We start from the raw sequence: 14,114 nt of genomic DNA, 5'->3' as shown, positions 1-14,114 counted from the left end.
ATTATGCTCCATTTTGATATAGCAGGGATGGTGGAGATACCCAAATGGATATGGGTTACTCTCTGAAGCTTAAGCATGTTATATTTTCTACCACATATGTGAACCAGTGTCAATACTCTTACTCTCTGAACCTTAAGCATGTTAGATTTTCTACTACATATGTGAACTAGTGTTGATACTCATCACAAATGGAAAATACATGTACATAGTAGAGTTTCTGATGGAGAGCAAATGGCGGCATGATTTTCCTTATTGACTTCTTAGGCACAGAATGGATGAGTTTCTTTTTCAAATATTCTAGTATCCCATACCACTAGGATAAGCAATATATGTCACATCCCAATGTATCAGGGTATCATTGGTCACAATTATCATTCGGGTTCCAAGATCAATTCTAAATCCATAATCAATGTGATCATCATGAAGAACCAAATCCAATTCCATATTAATGTAAACCACATTGACAAAATCATGCTAGTAGCAGTGGTTTCCAACCACCACAATGTGCCTAAACTAATTGACACCAGTATGACATGCTTCCTAAATGTAAGATTTCCAGTTGTTATAATAAAGGAAAATTATACTAAGCCTGCATGTTCACAAGAAATTGAGGTCCCATATTTATGAATGCAAGTTATCATTTTTAGTTGGACTGCAAAAATGATGGCCAACTCGCCTTTTGGATTGCGGAAGGTCTCCATATCAAACCATCTCCAAAACTCATCTTTTTCAATCCTCCATCTTCATCGCATTCACAATTACCAAAGGCAACTATTTCTTACCATTGGTTCTCGTTGCTTTCCGGTTGTGCCTTCAAGATCAATCCTCGCACTTTACATTGAAAAGTAGGTTGGAAGATGAGCCATTTTGAGGGGGAAAGGAGTACCTTCTAGCTTTTAGTAGGTCTAAAAACTTGCCTCTGCTTGTTTCACCAATGAGAACCGATCATGCACTTTGTACATCCCTTTTCATCCTTCCAAGTCTTTGCATTTTTAAAATCATGTTTTTGCATTTGGTATCCAAAAAGTTCTCATGTCATAAGTAACAAGATCTACTTTGGTTGGGGAAAAACATTGCCTCAGAGAACATCCATTTATTTAATGCCCCAATTATGGTCATTCTATTTGAGTTTCTATTCTCCATTGATTACAAGTGGAGGACTAATTATTATTACGTGGGAGGAGTTAGTGTCTGTGGTTTTTTATCAGGAGGTGCAATTCAAACCCCACGTGAGATAAAAATCTTCTGATTAATTGAGGCTTTACGTCAAGGTTCTTTCTTGCAAGCCTTTCTAAAACCACTATATGGGTGCCTAAACTCACTACTAGTTTCTTCGAACACTTGTTCCATTTAGCTCTTAGCAATAGCATCAACTCAAGATCACTGAGACCCTTATGGAAATGGATGTATGTCACAAAAATATCATGCCCAATCCTCAGTTATCTCTTCCTCGTTTTTTCCATTACATTGGGATAGCGATCTAATGTTTACATACGTGAAATGTACGAGTTCCATGCTTTGACCATGATTGGCATGATGACAAGTCTAGTCCCCAAGTTCCGTGCCTTGATGATGATCGGCATGATGACAAGTCTAGTCCCCAAGTTCCATGCCTTGATGATGATCCGCATGATGGCAAGTCTAGTCCCCAAGTTCCGTCCCAAGTCCTTAAGCCGTTGTATGATCATTCCCCCCCAAATAAGGCATCGAAGTTGATCCCTCTTATTGAGTCCATTCTTAGTGCAAGATTATAAAAAGATGTCCATTTTTTCTTCCCTAAGGGGGGAGGTGTGGTGTGTGTGTGTCCGACTAGTGTGGGAGGACACTTAGTAGTTCTTGATGTGTAGCCATCTTGGCATGTAGCCTTTGTTCCTAATATAAGGAGGTGCTCTCTCTTGGAAAAGGCACGCTCATTTGGTCCTATCTACTCTCTCACTCATGCACACCACAGTATTGCAACCTTTTATACATCATCAAATGTTTTGGGCCTTTTGACCTCAACTTCCAACTCAACTCAGGCCTCTAACCTCTCACAAATAGCTAGCCATATGTACTTTAGTCCCCATGAATCATGAAACTGCATTAAAGGTGTAAACATAGTCTGGTCTCCACCTTGCATGAGGCTCTCGATGGAAATCCCTACCTTATTTTGGTCCTCTACCATTTGAGACTTCGCAAGCCTTGTTTGATGCATCATAAGTTTGAGATTAGTATTGTTATAACTAAGATTTTTAATCCTTAAACCAACACTTCCTTGCATTCCATTTCAAAGAAGATGCACTTATTCTTCAACATGATTGTCGGATCATACTTAATTGCACTCAAAGAAGATAGCTCCATTTTCTTTTCTTTTTTCTCCATAAAAGGTTGCTTAGTTAAATTAATAGATAAGGAAAAATTACAAAAGTTACTTCGCCCCCATGGGCTTTAGATGTACTATTGGGGAGATGGAACCCAGATGGATTATTGCAAATAACTTTTGGGTAGATTAGGTACAACCTTAATGATAAATACATTACATAGACACGGAGTTCATGGTATCATTAAAAATTTGCATTAGCCTAATTCCATTCCACCACAACCTCCTAATAGTTTCAAACTCTACCCGACACTTGTTCAACATGTTTCTGAGATGGTCAATCGAGTTATTGACTATTAATTCATGAGTTTTGTTGATGTCATCTTTTGTGTAATACTCCCAGCAGCCCAGCAAGCCTTATACTCAGCATTGTATAGGGTAACTTTGTCCAGATTGAGTTGGTTTGCCTGCAGATCAAGAAAACAAAACAATTTTCTCAAACTTGGTGTCTGGTAAGCCTGGTCAAAAATTATGTTGTTCCAGTCAACCTAGATGATCCAAAAGAACCCGGCTCTGATTTTATTCTACATACTAGAAAATGTGCCTATGAAGTCATGTAGCAAAAGTTGTTTCAAAAAGCCATCTGTGCTCTGCTTTTTTCCATAGATCCTACCATGTTCTTATGCCCTTGAGATGCACTCTTCTTGCTGTTTTGCACTCTCTTTATGTGAGTGGTGGGATGGGGGCTATGGGTAGCCATACTGAGTCTATGCTTCTCATGGGGAAAGAGTTTTTGTTGCCACAGGCAACTCTGATGAGCCCTCTATGTCTATTCCATGCTGCCCATAGGGATTCGAGGAGGCTAGATCCTGAGGGCCAAAAAAGATTGTGAGCCAAGGAAAGTTCACCCACTTTGGTAATGTCTGTGATCCCCAACCCTCCAGATTCTTTTGGGAGACAACACACTTGCCACCCTACCTTGGCTGCTCCCTTCTTGTTGGGGTCACCTAACGAAAGAAAATTCTTTCATACCTTAGTGATGTCTTTGAGGTGGAAATCAAGTGGCCTCCAACAAGAGAGGAAGTAAAAAACATATGCCATTAAGAAACACTTCACTACCAAGGCTCTGCCTGCAGTGGAGGCTTGGAATCCTAGCCATCTGTTGAGTTTGGTGGTGAGCCGATCCCTAACCCATGCCCATGTTTGGGATAATGTGACATTGAAGCCCATAGGTATACCTAATAGTCCGAACATTGTTTCATCTTGAATTATCTCACATCCTTGACTTAGGATCCAATTAGGGATTGTTGTTTTGCTTGCTCGGATCCTAGTCTTGGCATGATTGATTTTGGAGCCCGAGGCGTTGCAGAAGATATGCACATTCCCAGAAAGATGTCAATGAGGAGTCTTCATTGATCAACATTGCATTTGTATTATCTGCAAATTGTGATAGGCATTGCTGCTTTCCGCCCGACAGTGCTATTCCTTTTATGATCCCTTTGTCCATTCTATCTTTAACTAAGCAGTTAAGTCCATCTACTCAGATTGCAAAAAGTAAAAAGGGGCAAGGGGATATCCTTGCCGGAAAGTCCTGGAGAGATTAAATGGATCAGAGATACCGTTATTAATCGCAACCCTGGCTCTCATATTTCCTAGCAGGGTTTCCATAAAGCTAACTAGAGTCCTACCAAATCCCATCATAAGAAATCCTTCTACGATAAATGACCATTCCAAACCGTCATAATCCTTGTTCAGTCTCTTCAGCATGGTCAATCCCCTCAAAGGGAGAGATGACTGCTTCCAATATTCTTCTCCCCTTGATGAAGCCTTTCTATTCCCCGCACGGCCACTTCATGAAAGAAGGCATTATCCTATTTGCAATAGCTTTGGCAAAACTTTTGTAGGCTTATGTTAGCATGGTGAGGGGTCTCCAATTGGACAGAAATTCCTTAGGGCCTTTCTTGTGAAGAAGTTTGATGATTCCAGTGTTGATATATAGAAGCAGGAAGAGCCTTGTATTTGAAAGATTCTTCCCATACTAGAAGAAGGGATTGGGGCTAGCATATCTTTAAAGGTTTGATAGAACTTGGCTGGCAACCCATTAATTCATGGAGTTTTGCATGGCTTTAATGCTTCAATGGTCACCTTGATCTCCTCTATTGAGATGTTGGAGTCCAGATTCACATAATCATTAGAAGGGATGACCCTGTGCCTAGCTTTCTAGAGCTCATTCCTAGCCTTGATAATATCATTGTCAATTATTTCAGGGGTGCTAAAGATCTTGGCAAAGTGAGTTTTAGCTACTTCTATGTTCTCTTCAACTAAAGTTGCAGTACCTGAGTCTGGGACAAGAAGGGGGAGAGAGTCTTTCTGGTGTTTCTTTCTCATGATTTTCAACATTTCCTTGGTGGGCTTGACAATCTTGCCCACCCACCAGTCCCCAAAGAAAATTTTAGAGTGAATAATATAAAGACCTTCTTCCTCTCAGAGTTTGTGTCTGAGGGTTGTGATTTGAATTTAATCCTTAGAGTCAGTACATACTGGCCGAGGTTTCTAGGCAGATAAGATCTTCATAGTTATTGTCCTTTATTTTTCTTATGATCTCTGTGATCTCTTTCCTTATTCTAATAAGATTACTTTGAGTTTCTTTTATTGCAAGACCCCAGGCTTTAGCCACCCCTTATGACCTTTGGAGAACTGTTGAATCCAAATAGCCTTGATGATACTCTAAACTTCCTCGAGTTTGAACAGATTAGGATCAGTGTGGAACCACTGTTTTCTAATTTTGGTGACCTTGTCATCAAGAGTGGCTAATAAGGGGTAGTGAGCAGAGAAGCAAGATGTCATCCTAGTTTTCACCTTGAGCCTATTGAAGAGGTTGTCTAGCGGGAGACTAACATAACACTTGTCAAGTCTATCTTTCCTACTGTTTTCCCCTTGACAGTAATTTTGCCAAGTGAAATCTCCTTGGGTTCCTATGTCCTATAGATTTAGATGAGACTTTAGCTAGTCCCACGCACCCTTCTCCCTGCCTGCCTTCCTCTTTTCTTGAATCTGTCATCTGTAGATTCGACCATGTTGAAGTCTTTCATCATGATAAAGTTTTCCCTGATGTGAGCCAAAGAATCCCAGAACTGGGTCCTATCATTTTGAGAGCCATCTACATAGATCCAGACAATTAAGCAGGGGGTTTGGTTCTTGTATAAAGATAGAGACCCCATGGTCACCTCTCTGACTTTTATTTAGGTCGATCTTTCAGTCGGGAGGAACACCTAGAGTTGTGCCTCTTGCTCCTTTTTGATGCAGAGAGTGCCTCCAAGTCTTGTCAGTAACTATCTTGAGCCTCTGGTCCAACTCTGCACGTGAAGTTTTGATTTCTTAAAGGCTGATTATGTCTACAGGATTGTTGAAGAGTCACTGTCTCACTTTCTGAGCTTTTGTGGGGTTAGATAACCCCTTCACATTCCAGGAGACTATCTACATTTTATACCTTCCTTCTCTTTCCTTGGCTTCCCCTGCCCATTTTTTGGAGAGCTTTGAGACACTGCATCTTGAGCTCTCTTATGGTCTTTTTGTATGTCCATATATATGGGTTTGGGAGGAAGTCTTAGACGATTTAGGGTCTATGTTTTCTTTGTTGGAGTCAGATGGGGGGCTTACCTTGTTGAGTTCAAAGTGACATTTCCATGTCCATGTTGTTTACCTGTTTCTCTAGTCTCTGGGGAGATTCATCTTCATCACCTGACTCGGTAGCAATAGACTCAACAACTACTGAGTCTTCCCATTCTCGGAGAGTTGCTAGTAGGGCAAACCTATTAGCATTTTTGAATTTAGTCTTGAGGTCTACATTTCTCTCCATGGGACTAGGGAGCGTGGTACCTTTATGAAGTCTACCATTTCTCTTGCTAGTGTCATGTCTGGGGTTAGTCGGAGCGTTTGGGGTTACTTTCTGAGGGGTGTTTTTTATGGGGTAGTCTCCAACAAAATGCCCCTTTGCTCCACAGTGGAAGCAAGCACTTGGCAGATATTTGTATTGGAGAGGTTTTTAGAAGGTCTCCCCATCATCGAGCATTATAGTCATGCTCTAGGGTAACTCCTTTGCTATATCCATTTCTATGAGCACTCGCGAATGCCACGTTGGGATGAACTCCCCTCTTAGTCTACCTCCTAGCACCCTCCCGAGTTGGTCTCCGATAGTTCTTAGATGACCATGATAATACATAGGTAAATTAGTGAACTCTAACATACAGGAAAATGAGTTAACGAATTCTTCTCCGGATTGTAGTCTTTGTCCCATTTAAACAGACTAAGAGGCAAATTCCTTATTAGCCATGAGTTAGAGCTTAAAAGAGAAAAATCCATATCAGTAGACTTAAACACAAATATGTATTGATTCTTAGGTAACGCTTGGATGGTTTCAACCTCAGCACCCAGGATTCCCCAGTGAATTCTAATCCAACCTCTCAAGGATTCAACAGGCGGCGTCGCCCCCGCTAGCAAGCCTATCTGAGCCCTGTTCTCAAGATCAACCTGAGCTTTCCTAACTTGAGCAACAGAAAGGACAACCCGAGGCTGACCTCCCTTAGCAATTCCTTGGCCGTCAGCAGTAGAGTCTGAGCCTTTCTTTTTTGTCATCACCTTGGGGAAAGGAGGAAGGTTGTCCACCGGAAGACTCTTGAGCAGCCCCCTGATACTAGCGCACTAGCGCCTCGGTAGCGGGTCGTTTTGGGAGAAGAAGCCCTCATTGTGCCTGAAGACAGGGGCTTCCTTGAGAGTCTGTGCGATGTTCTTCGGGAGGCCTTGGAGAACTCGCGAAACTGGGCTTCAGTTAGTAGAGAGGACGAAGCTCTGTTCAGGGACTGTGGAGAGGGGGATAACGAGTTGTTGCAGATGAGAGAGGTAGTACCCCCTGGCGGACCAGATGCCCATGCATTGAATGAGGGGGAGTGGGAGATATGAGTGTCCATGCAGGTGATTAGATGCTCGCCTCACCAATCGCGGGCGAAGCGTCAGGTGGGGGTTGATAGGTTATGCCACCGTAGCTTAGGCTCCTAAGCTCTAGGGTTTGCGTCCCCGATGACCCCTAAAAAAAATTTGATAGCTCCATTTTCTCAACAGTGTCAGAGTCTTCTTCATTTATATGGCCATTGAACTCTCCCTTTATTTCCATCAACACAGACTTCACTCGAAGAACCTCCGCAACCACGACACTCACGAGTACAATACCTCTATATTTATGGCACTAAAGCATCAACTTCTTTGAAAAGCCTGTTTAAACCGAGTGTGAGATGCGAAGGGTCGCAACTCGCGGCCACTCGCGGCCTATAAAACAAGAGGCCCACACCACGCATATAAAGGCGCAGGGCTCGCTCTCTCGCTCTGCCCGCACAGGCGCAAGAGCGACGCCTCTCTCTCTCTCTCTCTCTCTCTCTCTCTCTCTCTCTTCCCCACGTGGTGCTGGGCTACTTTCATCGCGGTGCTGGGCCATGTGATGCTGAGCACTATATAGAGATACCTGCAAAGATGAAGAAGAACCTCATCAAGAATGACTTTGCATGCCAAAAAAAAAAAAAAAGAGGTTGTACATCTAAAGAAAAGTGAGTGCCTCGTGAATTCAATCACAAGTTTCAATAAAGGTCCAATGATTTTCCTCATAATTAAAATTTTCAAGAACTCCCCTCCCAAAATTTACAAAACGTACAACATTGTCTGAAAGATTAGGATCAATTTATCCAACAATATTACGATAAATTGACTAATGCAAACATCTTTACATTGTTTCTCTCTTATGTAGAATGGAAAGTAAATTCTTTGCATAATGTTTTCATACTTATTATTAAGGTTATGGTTCATTTCTAAGGACTCTCCTTATTCAATTTACTTGCTCACACAAGATTCAGATTAGTTGCCTTTCATAGTGGAAATTGAATGCATAAGCCATTACAAACTTTGCCAAACATAAGATTCCGAATCGCATAAGTATTAATGTTGCAAGAAACAGAATTTGAGATACATTTATTATTGGGCATAATTATAACTTCATCCATCTCTTGAGCTCTCCCAAATTAGTGACCACCTAACCATATCCATCGGACCTTTATTGCCAAGGATTAGGATTTATGTTGAGAGAGAGAGAGAGAGAGAGAGAGAGAGAGAGAGAGAGAGCTCATGATGACTGGTAGGGGTACTTTGATAGTCCCACTCAATATCATATCTTTGCACCGAGTCGTTTCGTGGTTTTTTAGCCTTCCATAGATCGAGGTTAGTACAAGCTGAGATTTTAAGGGTCAGAGATTCCTTCACATTTTCCTTATCGCACCGCAGCCTTGGAGTTGTCCAATTGTCTAGCTAGAGACTGTGTGTGGATTCATTGTTTCCTTCTAAGGAACATGCCTCCTCTTCATAGTGGCATCTAGTCAGACACAATAAGCTATTTTTCCCTCTTTTAGTACATTGGTAGGACCGTTCTACTTCGTCATAATAGGGCTCTCTCCCATCGGCCTCACCATATGCAGCATTGGCTAGAGAAACAAATTTCACATGCTTTCCTCTTGCAGGTTTTGATCATAAAATGAGAACTTGGAATTAGTAGAGGTATCTCATATTTCATGTGGATGTTGGCACAAATGGGTCTTCCCTATGAGCATTTGGGACTGTCCAATCAAACCACCATCCCCGGCTTGTTAGCAAATGCTCCATATAGACTGACGAGCGCTTACAATTTTAATTTTGAGATTGATATATACTCATTTCATTTGGTGAGCACTATGCTTTAACCTCATATATGTATTACCATGTATATAAATCCACGAAGATGCTAAAAGAAGTTTGTGTAAAGTGTGAGCATTGTCCTATAATATGCGTGAAGGAGTGAAGAGAAGGAATTATCCCACATGCAGTGGTGCAAGGTTGTAGGGCTACCTAAAGCTCATTTCATGAATGAATAAACACAAGTCTATTTTGCATCACATCTATAAGAACCCTAGGAGCTAGAGACCTGGATCCTCCACCCAACCGCCCATACTTATAGGCTCTTAGCCCTAGGATCCCCTGTCCACACTGCTAGCTGGCCCGTGGCCGGGATCCGTGACCCCCCCTTAGGGTAGGGCCCTGCCCGTAGGACCCGTGTCCTGACATTACTCCCCCCTTTGGAAGAATTTTCGTCCTCGAAAATAGAAGTGATGGTATCTTCATAAGAACACTAATGTTTTCCACCGTGGCATCCCTCATGGATCCAATGGTTTGTTGGATCGGAACCCGGTTCAGTAGGAGGTTCAATCAAATCAAGAATAACATCTAGATTTTCTACATTGTTGTCCCTGCGCATCGCTCTTGGTTAACTGACCCATAATCAAAAGAGCGTGAAGACTCCATTTAGAACTTACCTGAGAATGTTAAACGAGTTATCACAACTAAGAGGTGTCTAAATGCATACCCAGGTTTCAGACTTTCTGAAGGTACTGGAATGTGCCATACAACCTCGGCTCATCTTTCCATGAAAGTACTATGCTGACATAATCATCAGCAGCAACCAAGTCCTTGACTTGTTGTTGTTTCTTGCCAGCAGTAGCCAACCTCATCAACCTCATCAAAACTGATGAGTAAGGCTGATAACTTGAGAATAATAGGCAGAGACTAAAACTAGCCGTAACATGCCTTTCATCATATGAAGCAAACTCCAAATCAGAAAGGTAACTGATCCAGTTGTTTCGCTTCTTGCTAATGTATGCACTTAGTATATCCTTTAACGTGGTTTACTAACGTATGCACTTTGCATATCCTTTAGCACTAAATAGAAATGCCTATCTTACGCGAGATGAATAACAGCAGTAAGGGTGAGGTACTTCCCCCAACCACTTACAGACAGTTTTCCACGGCTGACGATAAACCATGACTCAAACATTGAGTAGCCAGCCATATACTCGATATGGAATGGAGACAACCAACTAGGTTGAAAGCAGATTGGAGTTTCATACATCCAATCGCAAACACCCATACTGAGCCATCACTTTGTATGGCAGGGTGTAAACTCATACTAAATCTGGAAGAGAAATTGCACTAACAGTGCAAAAAATTGCAGAAACAATAAAGTCCATGAATTTGCATGCCGCTCCGAATAAATTTGTGTTAAACACTAGGGCCCATAACACCTAGTGTGCATGCATTTAACACAAACATATCCGAACCGCAATTCCATGACGAGATTTTCCACTATACGTACGTGAAAATCTTGCAGCAAAAGTTGGACCATAATAGAATGTGACAACCCGGTCACACCTAGGAACCAACCATGAGACTTTCTCATGAATGAGCATACTTTGCTATATGTAGAAACAACCCTCCCTTAAGGTGGTTTCACAACACTTGTAATCACAGCAAGTCTGTTATGGTTGCAAAAAACTAGTCATAGAAAAGTGTGTTCCAAGCATTCAAAATTTTGACCATAGGCACCCTGAAAACCTGGTTGGACATCCATGTTTCCATACATAGGGCTAACCATGCGTGGTTGCATTGTTGCAAACACATTCCTTGGCATATAACCTGTGGAAGGTCCAGCCATAGCTTGAAACACTAAACCACCTCCAAAATAACCAGTATATGAAGTAGGTAATGGAAGGATCTGACGTATAGCCTGTTCATTACTCCCTTGACCATTCACAAACGGTTCTTGTCCAGGTAAAGAAAATTGCTTGGGATGAATGGTCACCGCTAGTTGCTCAATCACATGGGCTTTCCCTCGAGAATCACAAGACTTTTGTGCATTTAAAATCTCCTTTTCCTGAAAAGACGCAGTCATGGCCTGTGTCGAACCTAAAAACCCTGTGTAGGATCCTGTAAGAACTCCTGCATCCTTGGATTGTCGGTCAACTGTTGAAACATTTCCATGCAGCTACGTAGTTGAGCTCTAAACAACCTGTCCTCTCCTTGAAGAGTTGAAGGAACTCTCTCCGTGCCATGTGAGAAAGATCCCTCTTCAGGTACTTGGTCTCTCTTCTCTGCCTTATTGACAAGCTCTGTGCTACTTTCACCCACAACAATCCACGCTGCACTTTTTGATGAAAAAGTGACTATCCGGTCGATGGAACCATATAACCAGTCTCTACATAGTAGAGGGCGGTACTTTATTCAATTTACTTTTTGGCTTTACACAGAGCACTAAGAAGAAAAGAGAACATAGATGTGTCCAGCGACTAGATTGTCACTGCGCACACAAGGACCAACACCTTGTAGGCCCCGAAGATTGGCGCCCCTTTCGGTATTTCTTTATTCAATTGAAAGTAGACGATCCGAACACTCAAAGCAAACTCTTACAAAGCTGTCCAAACATGGCGAGGGCAGAATTTGCAGTTTTTTGACCCAATGTCGACAGCATAACTGTGCCAAAACCCCTGAAGGTCAAAACTACATGCCTAGGACAGATTCCCTCGCAATTTAAAAGCTTTCCGTTGAGCTGTAACAAAATTTCAGCGTGTTGTAATTCTTGGTTTTTTCACTTCCAGGTGCCCAAATCCCTGTATAAACATCCCACGACCTTCCCGAGGCTCCCCTAGCGATTTCTTGGAGTTTAGGTGCGAAACCCTAAACCTTCAAAAAAAACACGGAAAGCCGTAATTCTCTATTTTGGATTATTTTGAGGAGAACGAACGTGTCTACCCATGCCCCAAGAGCTCCCGCACGTAATGGGATGGTTCCCCTTTGAATCGGATGAGTTTTCACGTGAGAAAACTCTCGGTTTTTGCAATTCTGCGTGATGGAATTGTGTGTATGTGTGGGGGATTAGGAATTAGCCAATCCGGCATAGTCACAGGGGACACCCATTTTTGGGCTTCCCGTCCCACTTTTTCTTCCCCACTTTCCATCCCGCCCTCCTTTTTACACTTAAAATTCATTTGAGCCCCGTCCCCACTCCTAGGGACGCATCCCTTGTGACTATGCAATCCGGTACCTGTTCAGAAGGCTCTTGCCTTGGAAAATGTACATGGTCAACTGAGAAGCCCAACTAGTGGGGCATTATCATATGTGCAAAGAGGAGAGAGAGATGTGCGAGAGAAAATTTTCGCGCTACATGAGACAAGGGAGAAGGCAAGATTTCCATTAAAGGTGCGAACTTGTACCCACTACTGACACACACACTGTAGTTGCACAATGAGTAACTTTCAGACCCCCCTCTGAGTTTTGGGCGCCCCTCTTGGGATGAGCTTCAGGAGAGAGTGAGTTAACCTGCAGGTTGCTCTCCTACTGCCATGTGTCCAGTTTGTCCCTTTTGTTTAATTTCCTAGTACCCACCAACTTATAAAGTTGTCAGTAACTTAACGAGTGTCCCAAATTCCATTTTGGCGCACACGAGCTTTCATACTCATCAGAGTTCAGTGCTAATTGGCCCGACTCCTTCCTAACTAACCGACCTAGATTCCTGCTGTGAGAAACCCGTTTGGCCGCAACCATTTCACAATGGCCATGCAATGTCCACTTGCACGTTTTCAAGGGTTTTGGGATAAACACCGTACGTATTTAAAGAAGGCAACAAAAAAATAAAACCTTTTGGTGACACCCCCTCTCGCGAGCACATGGATACAACCGGCACATGAATTGGGCACGAAGATTTAATAGAGAGCATTTTCTCGAACTCATGGAGGATGGATTTGCAACTAGGCCTGGATACATGGGTACACACTTATCTCATGGGATACGGTGTGCTATTGGCCAGATATGCACGATCCTCTCATCAGCGCTATAGATCGAGCTTCAGATTGAGACTGAGAGATTTCAAGGAGTACCAGCAGAGGGTAGGATATGTCAATTGTCATATAGAGGTAGAGAGAGCTACACTACATACGTCATTGACTAGTGTACTATGAGATATGAGGCCGCTTCCATTGTCTGTTCAGAGAGCGTTTTGGACCACTTTTTAGAGTCATGAGATACGAGGACCAGAGGTGTCTGGGATTTTTTGTACTTGAGGTGCGCAGGTATACAGAGAGCTTGCTGAGGACATCAGGGGAGAGCCAGTCTCAGAGGCATATCACAGATTTCTTTATACCAGCCAGTGGACAGGTAGAGGAGCAGTTGTCATAGCAGATTTCAAATCCCACCCACACTAGAGGTACGTTGATTGATCGAGAGATTGAGCTAGGCAAACTAGGTGCTTACGACCACATGGGGCCTCACAACATCGACGCAGTTACAGTAAAGGATCTGGATCACTCTAGCTCGACATGCGAGACACCTAGTCAGAGTACTAAGCATGCAAGATATTGATAAGTTTTGAGAGGGATCGGTGAGGGTTCTCCTCTAAGTTTGATCCACCCACCTGTGTTGATTTATATAACTCATTGTATCAGCTCACTCATTGTATAACCCCCCCCCCCCCCAATTTCAGTTCTTTGCACTCAGACATTGTATCAGATTCAGTACTTGCAACTTTTTGGTCTCATAGGTCATTTTGGACTTTTGAAGACGTTAATATAGAATTTTAATTTTTTCCCCTCTCCCTCTCTCTCTCTCTCTCTCTCTCTCTCTCTCTCTCTCTCTCTCTCTCTCTCTCTCTCTCGCTCTCTCTCTCTCTCTCTCTCTCTCTCTCTCTCTCTCTCTCTCTCTCAAAATACATGACATTCTATTCTTGACCCCCTTGGAGCGCCAAAATGGTGTTGACCCCAAGGGGAAGTAAAACTATTACAAAGGCCAAACTGAAAGAGGAGGCCAACAAAGCAACCGCCAGCAATGGAAGCAATAAGGGAAGCAAAGAGACCTCGGATCAACCACTAGGTAGCCGAGAAAGAGCACCACCAAAAGAGGGTCCAATTATAAGGTCACC

Source organism: Adiantum capillus-veneris, chromosome 9 (assembly GCF_014529385.1).
Source record: "Adiantum capillus-veneris isolate H3 chromosome 9, ASM1452938v2, whole genome shotgun sequence".
NCBI classification, from domain to species: Eukaryota; Viridiplantae; Streptophyta; class Polypodiopsida; order Polypodiales; family Pteridaceae; genus Adiantum; species Adiantum capillus-veneris.
Note: the sequence above shows the minus strand (reverse complement) of the source record.